Source organism: Zalophus californianus, chromosome 12 (assembly GCF_009762305.2).
Source record: "Zalophus californianus isolate mZalCal1 chromosome 12, mZalCal1.pri.v2, whole genome shotgun sequence".
Classification (NCBI taxonomy): domain Eukaryota; kingdom Metazoa; phylum Chordata; class Mammalia; order Carnivora; family Otariidae; genus Zalophus; species Zalophus californianus.
Window position 1 is genome coordinate 61,613,806 of NC_045606.1, and position 14,116 is coordinate 61,627,921.

General features: G+C 39.9%; 1 protein-coding gene across 1 annotated transcript in view; it reads left to right on the plus strand.

The window, feature by feature from the left end:
- Window positions 1–4,098: 4,098 nt before the first annotated feature.
- The window catches only part of ITPRID1 (ITPR interacting domain containing 1), an 85,406-nt gene continuing 75,388 nt past the window's right edge, over window positions 4,099–14,116 (plus strand). The window contains exon 1 of the mRNA XM_035723179.1: window positions 4,099–4,233. The gene's annotated coding sequence lies outside the window, so the exon portion shown is untranslated. The remainder of the gene's footprint in view (window positions 4,234–14,116) is intronic.

Sequence of the window (14,116 nt, forward strand, 5' to 3'; positions counted from 1 at the left end):
GCAAATGGCAAGATTTCATTCCTTTTGATGGCTGCATAATATTCCATTGTGTATATATACCACTTCTTCTTTATCCATTCATCTGTCGATGGACATCTTGGCTCTTTCCATAGTTTGGCTATTGTGGACATTGCTGCTATAAACCCTGGGGTGCACATATCCCTTCAGATCCCTACATTTGTATCTTTGGGGTAAATACCCAGTAGTGCAATTGCTGGATCGTATGGTAGCTCTATTTTCAACTGTTTGAGGAACCTCCATACTGTTTTCCGGAGTGGTTGCACCAGCTTGCATTCCCACCAACAGTGTAGGAGGGTTGCCCTTTCTCTGCATCCCCGCCAACATCTGTCATTTCCTGACTTGTTAATTTTAGCCATTCTGACTGGTGTGGTTTCAGTTCCTTAGAGCTCACAAGCCTGCTTCTGTTTTTAGCATTCTTAACCCTTTTCCTCATCTTCTTGGTCTAGATTCTCCTCTCATTCTGGACTCTTTCCTTTAGTGAATTCATCCGTCACTTTGGCTTCAACTAGGAGCTATTCTGTAGCTGCACATGTATGTTAGCCCAGACTTCACTACTGAACTCTGGACTCAGTATCCAAACTGCATACTGATACTTCCCCTCATTGTTTCCATGGAAACCTCAAACTACATTTGCAAAACAAAACACACTAGATCTGTCCATAAACTTACTCCTCCTTCCGTAGTCCCTGCTCAATAAAGAAATGGTATTGACCACTTGCCCAAGTTGGAAACGTGAGAAAAATCTCTGGCCACTGTCTCCCCCCACATAGTTGGCAATTAATAAAACCCCCTGATTCTTTTCTCCCCCATAGTCCTAGGTTACTCACATTTTTATCTCTAATCTTGGGGCCATGGTTGCAGTCACCATTTTATCTCACCTGACTTCCAGCCTCCCACCTTCAGTTAATTCCTTCCGCTCATTACATTCTCCATATTGAAACACGAGGACATTTGTAGAATATAAATTTGATCATGCCACTTCCCACTACCCTCAGAATGAAGTTTAAACCTCTTAATAGCATATGACATCTTTCATGATCTGGTTACTCCTTCCTCTCTAGCTATATCACTTGAAACAAGTCTCCATAGGTTTTGCAGTAGCCATACCTAGATTCTTGCAATTCTTCAAGTGGACCATTCTCTCTCTTGCCCAAAGGTCTTTGCACATGTTCTTGCCTCTACCTTCCTCCCACCCCATGTAGAACGTAGGGGCTTACCTTTACTTACCGGTGCTTTAAGAAGGCTACCCCAGACAAAGGGGTTTACAGGTGAACTCACCTGACTGGGGAGACATTAAAACTGTGCTTCTTTTAGCCTGTTTTCCCAGGATGACCCATTAATGGTAGAAGTGTTACGTAGAGGACTCCTGACACCTTAGTTCTAGTGCCTAATATACCAAAAATTCATTTTGTGAAACTGTCAAATCGCTTGGCTTTTCTGGGTCTCATTTTCCTCTTATGCTTGACATTCCATTACAAGATGATTGTATAAATCCAAAGAAGTCAAAGCTATGAGAATGACCTACTTATTGAAAATATGGAAAATGCATGACATCACTTTTCCAATCTCACTTTTGCTCTACCCTCACCTCTCTTCTAACTGGAGAAACTCTACCTTTTAGTTTATTTCCCTTCTCCTTCACCCCCTCCACTAACTTCTATTCTCCTTGAAGACCAGGCTTAGACTTGATATTGTCCGGGATGTTTTTTCCAAACCCTCAAAGCTGGGCCAAGAGCTCTACCTATAAGATCCCATAACACTTTCTCTTTCTCTCCAGAAAAACTCAGCAACTCTATTGTCATTTTGATCTACTTTATTGCCTCCTCCCCAAGACAGTGAACTAGTTCACCTTACTATCTAGTGGTATCTAGTAAGATGGACTAGTTCACCTTAGTATCTATTTGTGGCTGAGGGATATTCTTCTGGAAGCTGAAGGACAGACCTGGAAGGAAGTGTTCTATTTGGGAGACTGTTCTTAGAATAACAATGTACTGGCTATCAGTTGCCAGTTTCAAAGTTTCACAAACTTTGATGTATATTATATCGTCTTTAATTTTCATGCAGAAAAGTTTTTTTTTAATTCAGTGATGAACACATTACTTTTTCTGATTTAACTATCGCTCTGAAGAGGAACTGATTTTCCCCAGACCATTCTAGTAGGAGCTATGCTTAGATAGCCTCCTGTTCTTCTGTTTTCAAATGCAGATTTCCATGCATGTGTACTGCAACCTCTCAATAAATGAGCTACATGAATAAATACATATGTAATTAATAGATCATCAACATGGGTAATTGAGGGTTTCCTTGTGGATAAAATTGCATGCCCATTTTTACTTAAAAAATCACCCTTGAAAAGATCTTCTGAGATGAAAACTGTTAAAATAGGGACTTCATCTTTTAAGTGTAATTCTGGACATGATATTTCAATCAAAATATGTTTTGTCAATTAGCTTTTGTCCAAGACCGTCATATCGATAAGCAATGAAGAGGTTCTAGTCTTTTCGAAGACAAGTGGGCCGTGGGTCCCACAGGAGGACAAGGATATGGTGTTACCTCAGACCTTAAGACACTCCCGGGCTCCTGAGAGTAAAGGTCTCAGATGCTAGTGGTAAAGAGGTGAGATAAATCCTAAGAGACAAGGGATATCTCCCAGGTTAGGTTCAAAGCCAGTTTATAGGGGTATTCAGACACTAGGAGCTCTGCAGAGGAACTCACAAGCTGTCCTAAGAGAGAGGGCTAGGGGAGTTATAATAAGGCCTTTCCCCTCATTCCCCTTGAAGACAACCTAATCCCTTCACTTTTATATATTAGGGTTCCTGATGGCGGTTGTTGTTTTAAAGGTTTTATTTATTTATTTATTTATTTATTTATTTATTTATTTGAGAGCGAGGATCTGAAGCAGACTCTGCACTGAGCACAGAGCCTGACTCGGGGCTCGATCCCATCATCTTGAGATCATGACCTGAGCTGAAACCAAGAGTTGGTTATTTAAGGGACTGAGCCACCCAGGCATCCCCGGGGTTCCTGGGTTTTTTTTGAAATTAAATATCATTTGCAATGCACATGGTTTTTTCTATCATTCCAAACTCTGATAATGCTGCTTATCAAAATGAAAAGAACTGTTGGCATGCATGACTCAAGAACAGAATAACTTAAGTAGTGCTTTAGCATTATGTCCTTTGTAAGGATGCATGGTGAATGTAACTGTGAAATTTAATTTTTTTAAAATGAAGTTGCTATTGTGCCTATTTACCTTTCTAAAGTGGAACTGTCTGATCTTTCAATTAAAATTCTTCATAGATACTGAAATCCCACGGAAAGTAGGACTGACTGTTAGGCCTGACAGATTGGTCCCCTTCTTTACGGGTTTGGGAATACGTGTATGTGTTTGTGTTTTGTTTCCTCTGAATTTTCCAATAGAACTTCCAGGGAATTAAATCTCTCCACCTGGAATATCAAGTTCTACTGTCCTCATCTCCAGTGATGGTTTGCAATGCAAATTGTCGGGTTGGTAACACACAGTACCATAACCATGGTAACCAAATGAAGACAAGTTTGCTTTACTTCCTCAGCAAAGTACTTTCCAGCCCTGCATTCACACGTGACTGCCAACAGTCAAGGGCATTAAAGGAACAGCCAGAGGGTTCATAGAAATAAAAGCACAACTAGAGCCATTGTATTCCTTCCCCACACTCCTCCCCTGAGTCCAGGACTCATTACTAATCACTCCTACCATTTCTAACTCCTTTCTAACTGCTTTCCTGGAGGGGAGGATAGAGAGATTCACTGTGTATCTTTATCCCCAACTTGACTATAGATTTTGGCAAGCACACTGCCCTGGCTTTCCGCCTCTAACTTCTTACCAGGAGCAGATAGAAACCTGGTCACTGTTCTGTGGTCACGAGGACTTCTTAGTGTTAGCAGCTGTGATGCTCAAGGAGACAGGAAGGCGTCCAAATAGGAACAGACACTTTCTGAGAACAGCCACAGCAATCTGTAAGGGCCACTTCTCTGCCAAAATTCCTTTCTTCTGGTAGAGTCATTCTTACTATTTGTTTGTTAGTTTTCCGGCCTGTGGGGGAAGGGTATCAGTCCTCGGTTCTCATTGTCTGTCTGTTGGAATGGGAGGGCAGCTGTGGCATGATCTGAAACTTCTTTACCTGCAGCTGTGTGACAGGGTGATGCCCAGGAAGAAAGACTATAAGCAAGAAGGTAAGCAATCTAATTGTCATGGATTCTGGCCTGGATGATTTCAGCACCCCCATGACTGCGTGGGTGGCTGCCATTAACACGGGAAGGTCAAAAACACAGGGGATGGGAAGGCTCGAGGCTCAAAATTCTTAGTTGATTTCCCCTAGGTTGTGAATACCATTTCAAGCAATGTTTCTGAGATAAGAGAAAGAAATTATTTTTACTTTCTATTGTAACTAGTGGGACTTGTGTGTCATTTTCACTGGTGTTTATTACTGCGATTTGGTTCATCACTTTCTAACTCTGTCGTTCCTTCTATCATTATTTGTTGGCATTCTCTAAAGAATGGCTTTCCCATCTCCCCACAGGTCTGCATTCTTTAGGCATTAGTACGTATTATCTGAGCTCTCCAAGAGGTTTCACTCATTAATATTTCCACAATGTTGAGTGTCAATTTCCCACCTTCTAGGTGTTCTCATGCTAATGAATTTCTGAGAATCTAATATGGTAACCTATTGTCTTTTTAGTCTTCATTTTTTTGAATATTAATAAGGTTCACTACATTTACATTTTTTGGCCATTCCTAGATTCCTCCCCCTTTTTTTAACTAGGCTCCACGCCCAGTGTGGGACTTGAACTCACAACCCTGAGACCGAGACCTGAGCGGAGATCAAAAGTTGAACACTTAACTGAATGAGTCACCCAGGCGCCCGGATTTCCTACTTTAGAATTGCCTCATTACATTGCTTCTACTTCTATGTCTTTTTTTTATTGATTTATAATTGCATGTCATACATCAAGGATATAAAAGCCTTTCATGTCACATATACTATCAATATTTTCACAGCTTCTTTAACATTTTGACATTCTTATTATTTTTGCCATAAGAAATTTTAAACTCTTAACTGGTTAAATCCATTGCGATTTCTCTTCATTGGCTTTGGTGTCATTTCTCCCCAAGCTTTCACCACCTCAAGATTAGAAAATCATTCACCAATATTATATTCTAGGCCTATTTTCATTTCATTTTTTCACATTAAATCCTTAACATTATTAGAATTTATTTTGATGAATTGTGTAGGGCTCTCTTTTTTGTTTTGCTTTGTATTTTTTTCCATTAAATTTTAAATTTAGAAATAACTATAAATTCACATGCAGTTCTAAGAAATAATATAAAGTCTACCTGCCTTAATGCAGGAATCCTTCCAACAATGCATAGATAACCTATTTCTGCATATGTAGATTTTTATCTGGGATAAGATTTGTCTTCTCAACATAATTAATAGGTATAAAGTTGTAATATCAGGACAGATTCTCATAATCACTTATAAGGAATAATATTTGCTTCCTCCTCTACATTCCCTGAGATTTTTATGGTTATGGTCATGGTGGGAAAGCAAGGATGATGACACCTTTGATGTCAGAGGAGTAAAGAATATGCTAGAATGTGCCTTTGTGAATAATCCAGGTTGGAAAGAGGATTTAGACCCAGGGGCTGGCTTAAATCTTGATCTCTTCTCCTCACTACCAGCTATTTCTGTGTGTTCTTGGGTGGAACACATGCTCGTTGTAGTCAAGAATTTAACCATTATGATGGTTTCCTATTGGACTGAAATATGATGCAACTTTTATTGTGTAACAAATATGTTTTGAAACGTGAAATGTGTACACCTGAAAATCTTTTAAAATTATATTTTAAAGATTTTATTTATTTATTTGAGAGAAAGTGAGAGAGAGCGAGCATGAGAGGGGGGAGGGTCAGAGGGAGAAGCCTGTTCCTCCCCGAACAGGGAGCTGATGCTGGGCTCAATCCCAGGACTCCTGGATCATGACCTGAGCCAAAGGCAGACGTTTAATCCCCAGGTGCCTTGTACACCTGAAAATCTAAAGCAAATTGCTTGACCAGTCATTTTTTAAAGGTATTAGGAGAGGCATATTGAAGGAAGGTATTATAGAGCCCAATTAAGAGTATTTTTAAGAGAAATAGCCATCTGCATTGGTCAGGTTCTCCAGAGAAGTGAGCTAGTACATATATATGTATATAATATAAAAATAATTCCATATACTTAATTAGAGAGAGAGAGAGAGAGAGGGAAAAATCTTATCTATCCATCTACCTACCTACTGCTCACACAACTGTGGAACCTGAGAATTTCTGTGACCTTCCATGTGCAAGCTGGAGACCCAGAAAAGCTGGTGGTGTAGATCCAGTCTGAGTCTGAAGCTTGAGAGCCAGGAGGATCACTGGTGTAAACCCCAGTTCTATGGCATGAGGATTCTGATGTCCCGGCTCAACAGTCAGGCAGAGAAAAGGAGAAATTTCTCTCCACCTTTTTCTTCTCTTCAGGCCTCAACAGATTGAATAATTCCTGTCCACATTGGGGAGAGCAATCTGCTTTACTTAGTCTACTGATTTAAATGCTAATCTGTTCTGGAAACACCCTCATAGACACACCCAGAAATCATGATTAGCCAGATATCTGGGCACCCCCTGGCCGAGTCAAGTAGACACATAAAATTAATCATCACACCGTCAGATAAGATGACTTGTGATTTCAGTAAGCTAACATTGAAGAACATCTGTTTAATTGTTGCAAATCCACTGCTGAATAGCCCTTTGGTGAAATTTATGCTATAACTGCTCACATGCATTTTAACCCCCCTGTCTGGAATGTTTGCCTATCCCTTACCCATCTTCAAGAGCCAGACCCAATAGTTCCCCTTTGAGAAAACATTTTTTATGTCCCTAAATGAGCATTTTCCTCCTTTACTATTTGAGAACAGTTGCTTTATACTTCTCTTAAAATGCATATTATGTTCTACTTCACAATATATAGTTAATAACCACTATTTTTTGTAATCAACTGTAAGCTCCTCAAAGTTTCTTTGTACACCATAGACAGTAAAATATTTCATTGAATTGAATTAGTAGATATTATTGCATTTGTTTACTTAATAGTTCATGCATACAATGCATTTTTATGAGGAATGACTAGTGCACAGTACTGTCTCTGATGTGACAGAGACTACAAAGATAAGTCACAATTCCTACCTCCTGAGAGCAAAGACAAGAGTCCAGTATCAGAACAATCATTCATTCATTAACAGTCATGGCTGATCGCCAGTTATTACTCATGGTCTAGGCTAAGTGCCACGGATACCAAAAAAATAAGTCATGGTCCTTGCCTCCAGGGGGTCCATTTAGTTGGGTGGGAAGGGCAGAAGTGGAAATAAACTGCTTGAGTGTGAAAAGTGCTATCATAAGGAGTTGCACAGGTTGCTGTGAGTGTCAGAAGTGGGCTAGGATGGAAGTGGAGAGTGATAAGGAAAGAAAGTTCTACAGAATGAGTTCTATTTGAACTCAGTGAAATGGTATCCAGGAAAGAGAAAAGCAGCACCAGCGGAGGGATCTGCACCCAGTAGCAACAGAGAGGTGGCCGCATTGAAAACCACACGTAGTTCTGTGCATCCAGAATACGGTGTACATGAAGAAACCCGGATTATGACGCGCTGGGAATGGGACATAGCCCCACATCCTTTCATTCTCCTTCCCCAGGGTGAGACAAGGCAAATGCTGAGAAGATGAGAGTAGAAATAATGAAAAACGAAAGAATCATTGAGAAAGAAAAATCTCTTTAAAGTTGGAAAGGGACTGGAACAGGGCTCACAGTAGGTGAATCAGTCGATTCAATGTTCCCAGCCTCAAAGTCATTTCAAGTTTCTAGGAAACTGTATATATGGTTCTTGACCATAATCTTAATACTCTTTTGCTTATTTCACCAGCAAAAAAATGAAAACTCCCAGTCTGAGAGAACCGATTCTGGATTCCAACTTGGGGACAACTGCCTTGTCTTTAAATCCAGCTTGCTCCTAAATGGCAGGAGAGAGCCCCCTTCACATATTTCACAGTGGGAGGAAGCCACCCACAGAGCAAGTCATCACAGACTGCGTGTTCCTCTTAGCAGAGTGTTGACAGAACACTCTATTCTCTAGGATCTGCCTTTACTTTGCTGAATCACTTGGAAATCTTTACCCATATTTATGGGGCTTGGATACTTGGACTGGGAGGAAGAGCAGAAGGGCATTCCTGGCCTGACTTTGTTGCTTGAGTTTTTGAGTTGTCTTCCAAGTAGTAGGAACAGCGTTTTATTCTTTTTTTTTAAATTTTTTATTGTTATGTTAATCACCATATATTATATCATTTGTTTTGGTGTAGTGTTCCATGATTCATTGTTTGTTCATAACACCCAGTGCTCCATGCAGAATGTGCCCTCTTTAATACCCATCACCGGGCTAACCCATCCCCCCACCCCCCTCCCCTCTAGAACCCTCAGTTTGTTTTTCAGAGTCCATCATCTCTCCTGGTTCGTCTCCCCCTCTGACTTACTCCCTTCATTCTTCCTCTCCTGCTATCTTCTTCTTTTTCTTTTTTCTGAAAATATTATTCTTATCCCTTGTATAGTGTTGATGGACATAGCTTTAAAATATTTTTAAAATGTGAGCTCCATTGGTCAACTAATAGGCTATGTGGAGGCTAGAAATAGAATAATCATCTTATGGAATCATTTCATCCAATTCTTTCATATTCTGTGAGAGGAAATTACATTCCACGACATCTTGAAACCACATGCCCAATGTCATACAACCAATGAACTATTTGTTGATTCACTAAAATAAATTACATTTCGTTTCCCTGGTGATGAGTTAAGATCTTTCATCTGCTGTTAGCTGTTGGAAGGCACATAAGAGAAGGTAAAAGAAGGTATTTACTCAGATAGTTTTGGTTGAAATAGTGGAAGTGAGCATCAGGTGACTACCCAGAAAATTTTGCTTCAAAGTGGAGGTAGTATATATATCATTGAATATATATTGATATATATGTGCATGTATGTGTGCAAATATATATGTATCTGTATATAATCAGGTCACTTTTCTAAATCAGGTTACATTGTTTCCTGATACCATATAGCTATTCTTGGCAAGTTGTACCTTTCCACAAATTTTTTAATTGCTGAATATCAAAGTTTTATCCATGACTTCATAACCAAATTTGCATTGATATTTCTCAATTCCTTGTTGGCATTCATTTAAACAGTAATTTATTCAGTAAACATATATTGAGTATGTTTTTCCCACAATTATGATATGAGAGCTAAGATCTCCATCCTGAAGAAAATCCCACAGTGGTTAAACAGAATTGTAAACACAAACTTCTAAAACAACGTAAGCATACTTTAATAGTGATTTACACTAAACTATTAGATTACAGAGGAGCAATTAAAGCCATAATCATATAGGGAGAACATGTACATAGAGAAGAAAAGAGGGGGCTGAGATTTGAGGTGTGGAACACTCAAAACTTAGAAAAGCCAGGGGTGCCTGGGTGGCTCAGTCGGTTAAGCGTCTAACTCTTGATCTTGAGTCAGGTCATGCTCTGAATGTCGTGAGATCGAGCTGCATGTCAGGCTCTGTACTGGGTGTGGAGCCTGCTTAAGATTCTCTCTCTCCCTCTCTCTGCCCCTGCCCCCACACTCTAAAATAATTTAGAAAAGCCAACCAAAGATCTTAAGAAAAAAGCCTTGAGTGAGATAGGAGGAAATCTGAGAGAGCGTGGCACTAAAAAAACAAATGAACAGATTGTTTCCATTAAAAGGAAATGGTCAACTACTGAAAATTCTGAAATTATAAGAACTGATAGTTCAGTGTTAGCATACTGATTTGGGTGGGTAATAAAAGAGTGGGAGGTGTGGATAGGTCTGTACATGGGAGCATTTGCTGTGATCCAAATGAGACTACAAGCCCTCATTCACATCAGGTTGACAGCAGCAGAGGAGGTCAATGTGAGATATACTGTAAGGGCCCCTCTCTCACACTCTTTTAAGTGACTTGATGTGAGACATAAAAGGAATAGAGGAGCTAAGAAAGACTCATAAGTTCTTGGTCTGAGCAACGGCCTGAATAGTGGCACCATTTAATGAGATGGGGAAGAGTGGAATAAAGGCAGGGATATAGGGGGTCAAGCGGAAGTCAAGGAAAGAGTAAAGAATTCAGGGTGGCCCATACAAAGTTAAAATTGTAAGTATCCAAGCGAAGATGTCAAGTAACTAGGGATATCCATTCTGAAGCTCAGGTCCTCTATTCTAAGATTTGGAAGTGTGAATTCAGGAATCATCATGAGTTGAATAGAAAACTAGAGTAAGAGATAGGGAGAGATTGAAGGGTCAAAGGAGGATTATTTTAAGATGAGAGACATTATAGCATATTGTAAGCTAAAGGGAATGATCAAATAGGGAGGGAAAATGGTGTCTAAGCAAAATTTGTGAGTGGAATAGAGGTGACAAGGGATGCTTGAAGTTGGGAATTTGGAGGTTGTTCATTTATAGTAATGAAGTATGACCATGGGAATTGAGTGGAGGGAAGGAATGTTGAAAGTGGGCAGATTATTGAACTGAGTGAGTGGTCAGGTGTTGATGGATCATCTCAATTGACAATGAAATCTTCCAGGAGGGTGACAGAAATACCATTCCATTTTCAGTAAATGAGTGTAAATGTCCTGGATGTTGATAACAACATAGTCTGATAGCTTATGCTTCAAAGGAGAGAGGAAACAAGATCTGAAAGCATCAATGAGGAACATGTAGGAACTTTACACCATCTCCAAAATTATGGTCCTGATTCAATGGGTAAAAAAGAAAAAGCCACAGCTTGAGAGAGGGGCAAAGGAAATCATGTTCAGGTTTCAATTAGAAAAAGGAGATGAGGAGACATTTGGTGAAGAGCTTAGGATAAAGGGGATTTGGTAAGTGACAGTCCATGTATTCCAGAGGGCACGGGGTTTGGGAGTGCCTGGGGAAGTTGGGAGATTGGGCCAGATGAGGCAATGTCCACTGCCACATGAGCACGGTTCAAGGACATAATGGGATTAGTCCTATGGTCTCCTGGAGTAAGAAGGGTGAATCAGTTCTCTTAAAGTGCCAGTCTCCCAGGACTGGTCTCTTGGTCTGTAGAGGGAAGTGAGTGATATTGAGGCTCATGGTAACCATCTTTTTGAGAGCATGAGAGGCTCTCAAGGCTTCCTTTTTAAACCTCTATGAGTGACTTCACAGCTCGGAAAGGGACAGGTATTCCTGGAGCATATGACTCTATGTAGACTTCTAATTTTTTCTACTGGGGGAGGTTATTAAATATGGCATGTGGGGGGGGAGCAAGGCAAAGCTGGATACCATTTGAGATCTTAATGGAAGGCTTGAGCAGAGGCAGTGATGATGAGGATCCATTGTAGAGACATAGAGATGGTGAGATTGAGATTCCTGTGGACCCAGAATGCTTGTGGAATTTTTTTCCCATTATGATGTTCTCTTCTTGATCACAGGTCTCCTTCATAAGTGGGGCCAAGGCTAGAACTACAGCCCACAATTATCAATTACAACCTTGAAATTAAGACCATAGTTGAAGGAATTTTCAAACTCTGATATGAGTCTTTAGTCTCAGGTAAATCTGCATTCTCATGGTCACAGAAATATTTTATTCTCATACTCTCCAACTGTATCTTCTCAATTATTCAAACTATGTAATCTCAAGATGACACAGGTTATCCACAAACTATGAGTGTCAAATTTATCTCCTGTGGAAAAAGAACCAAACTGTTACACTGATTGGTAATTCTTTTCCTATTCTTTTCCTATACTTGACAGTTCTTGACATGAAAAGGACGTAGAGAGGCAACATAAGAAGGAAAAAGAAAAAAAAAACTGATCAATATGGGTATTGATTGTTTTATAGACATTTTTCATTAATTTTTTCCAACAGCCATATCAAGTGGTTATTTCATACTCATTACAGAGATGAAGAAATAGATTATCAGAGATGTTTGAAAATTTCCCCAAGGAGATGTCAGAAAAGCAGCAGAGCTGAGATTAAAATCTGGAGTTATCTGACCTGAAAGCACTTACTCTTTTAACCACGTAAGAACCAAGAATGCTGGCTAAACCAGCTGGTATCCCTTTACCAAATAACCAAGCAATCAACTTACAGTTACAGATTATGTATCCTGGGCAGAGTTCTGTGCTGGGATCTATGGGGAACACAGAGATAAATAATGCACAGTCCCTATTCTCCAGTATGAACAAGCTGTTTGGCAAGAGAACCTGTTTGCATAGAGGTGAAAAAAGTTAAGTAACCCCAGAGGACAAGAATGCAACCATTGTCACTGCTTCAAGTATCAAAGTATCAAATTCTGTGATTTCACTGTGGGCTTAAGGCTTCACATATATATTTGCATTTGCTCAAGTGAAAGAAAATGTCATGTAAAATTAATGTAACAACACCAATTTCTTTCTCGTTTTGAGTACTTTAAAAAATTTGAAAACTTGATAACATTTCAGTACGTTCCCCCCCCTCTTTTTTTTTGTCTTCTCAATTCACTTCGCTTTAGTTTTGTTTTCACAAAATTGAGTTCTTGGGGCATATATTGTTTTTCATCCTCTTTTTAAATTAAACATGATAATATAAGAAATTTCCCACATCAAAGGAAGTTCTTTATGCACATAAGGATTAATGGCATTGTAATTAGAATCGAAAGGATCTAAAGACAGGGAAGGGACCTTCAGGCACAGATGGCAAGATAATCTCGGATGAAGATTCACTTTGGACCATGTCAGCATTGGCAAGAATTTGGCTCCAAAAGGTCCTGGGGATAAAGGGGTTAATCGGAGGATTCTGCAGAGACCACATCCCAAAGCTTCTGCCCTGTGGCTCCTCTGAGCAATTCAGGGCTGCCACCTGATCCGTGTCCCTTCACAAAGAACTGCTCTTCAGGTCAAGCCAGTAGATGTCAAAGGAAGGTCACCCAAGCATCCAGGAATCCAAAGCAGATTTGTTTACTAACCGGAAAGGCATTCACTAAAGCAGACGGGAACAAAAGAGTTTTTCTTGACAAACTGGTCCGTGACCCTCGCCTTTAGCAAGGGTTCCCATTTTTCTTGGCAGGCTTTTTGCCGCTCTAAAGCCAACTACAACTGAGCTGGCAGGGAGATATCCTCACTGGCCGTGCAAGCCTAGTGGCTGAGGTCAAACATGCCATTTCAGGACGGAAGCTTGAGGATAGACCAATAAAGCAGCACTTTTATCTAAAACTTTGATGATTTTTACAGCGTTCCATTTGAAAAAAGTGGTAGCCCGGTTAAAATTGGACATTGTAGTACAGAAGCACCAATTTGAGGATGTCAGCTGCTTGTTATCTCCTGCTCCCACTACAGAGCAGAATCTTTTGTGCTAAATAGGACGGAATTCTCAGCCAAGGTTGGTGGAGGAGCAAGACTCTTCGGGGGTGTCTTATTTTTCCCTAATACATTATTCCTTTCTTCAAACCCTGAGCACTTACCGAGTCTGATATTTCATGAATCTTGTTGAGCACGATTTTGGAGATTTTCCCTCCTTGTGAAATTTTGCATTGTCAGAGTTGAATACACATGCAAGATTCATGGCATTGCCGAAGAGGACTTTTTTAACTCAAAAGATCCAAAGCGTGTGTGAAATTAAATAGCCAGAAATTAAATGTAATTCCTAAAGTTTATTTTATCCAGTGTTATGAATTCTACTATACCAAATAATCCTATAAAGGTTAGAAATTTAATCTTACCTGTATTATTTTTGTTTTGTGTTAGCATCAAAATTTTAATTAACGTTTATTTGTTCCCAGAGGATATTCTGAAAGTTAATTTTCTTTTTTTTTTTAAAGATTTGTTTATTTATTTGAGAGAGAGAAAGAGAGAACCTGTGCAGGGGGAGGGGAGGGCAAGCAGAGGGGGGAGAGAGAGAGAGAGAATCTCATGCAGACTCGCTGCTGAGCTTGGAGCCCAAAGCGGGGTTTGATACCACAACCCTGAGATCATGACCTGACTTG